Source organism: Nannospalax galili, unplaced genomic scaffold (genome assembly GCF_000622305.1).
Source record: "Nannospalax galili isolate Female #2095 unplaced genomic scaffold, S.galili_v1.0 scaffold554, whole genome shotgun sequence".
NCBI classification, from domain to species: domain Eukaryota; kingdom Metazoa; phylum Chordata; class Mammalia; order Rodentia; family Spalacidae; genus Nannospalax; species Nannospalax galili.
The window spans coordinates 46,563-47,763 of NW_008334095.1; the positions used below are offsets into that span (position 1 = coordinate 46,563).

A 1,201-nucleotide genomic window follows, 5' to 3' on the forward strand; every position below is an offset into this window, starting at 1 on the left:
GAGGTTTGGTCTTCGCAATGGTCAATCGTTAAGTGTGACAAAACTGACAAGCAGGAAGCTTATGTACTCGGTGAGAGCAGCGTGTTTGTCTCCAAGAGACCTTTCCTTTTGAAGACGTGTACCACCTTCTTACTGAAAGCACTGATTCCCTAGGGATTACAGTGGGTTTGACTCAGTTCAAAGCTTCCTTTATTCTCCTAAGAATTTCATAAAGCCATTTCCCCAAGGGTGCCCACACCGGAATTTCCAGGAAGAAATAGAGTTTCTTAATGCCATTTTCCCACATGGAGCAGCATATTGTATGGGACGTATGAATTCTGACTGTTGATACTTGTACACTTTGGATTTCCCAGAGAGCTGAGTAATCAGTCAGCCAGATGAATCCCTGGAAATTCTGATGAGCTTGACTCAGCAGTTATGGACCAGTTTTACATGAGAGATGGTGTTACTGCAAAGGATGCCACTCTTGAGAGTGGAATTTGTGACCCGATACCAGGTTCTGTCATTGATACCACACTGTTCAACCCTTGTGGCTACTCGATGAATGAAAGGAAATCGGATGGAACTTACTGGACTATTCACCTCACTCCAGAACCAGAATTTTCTTGTTACCTTTGAAACAAACCTAAGTCAGACCTCCTGTGATATGGGATCAGAAAAGTTGTGCAAGTCTTCAAGCCAGGAAAATTTGTGACCACCTTGTTTGTTAACCAGAGTTCTAAGCTGTGCACAGTGCTTTCTTCACCCCAGAACACTGAAGGTTTTAAATGTCTTGACTGTCAGAGCGCTATGCTCAGTGATTACAATTTTGTTTTTACCAGCTTTGCTAAGCATCCGCAGCAACAGCAGAGTTGATTAAGAAAAATGAAGAAGAAAAAAACGCAGAAAAAGGAGACACATAGAAGGTGGTAGTGGTGGCTACTTTCTAGACGTTGATACTATGACCATCACCTCCTAGGTGCAGAAAGCCCTGGGTGTAATGATAGTGTAATCATTTTGAAGTGTATGCATTATCATATCAAGGAGTTAGCTATCTTGCATGAATGCTCTCTCTGTGTTTAGGTATTCTATGTCACTCTTGCTGATAAATTGAAGTGCATGAAGAAAAAAAAATTTCCTATGTGAAACTTTACCACTCTCGTGAAAACAATTTATTTGGTTTACGCACAGTATAGTATTTCTGCAAGTATTGTCCAAAATT

At 41.0% G+C, this 1,201-nt stretch overlaps 1 pseudogene; it reads left to right on the forward strand.

Annotated features, from left to right (window-relative positions):
• The window catches only part of LOC103730934, a 2,730-nt pseudogene extending 1,875 nt beyond the window's left edge, over positions 1 to 855 (forward strand).
• The last annotated feature ends 346 nt before the right edge of the window (positions 856 to 1,201 follow it).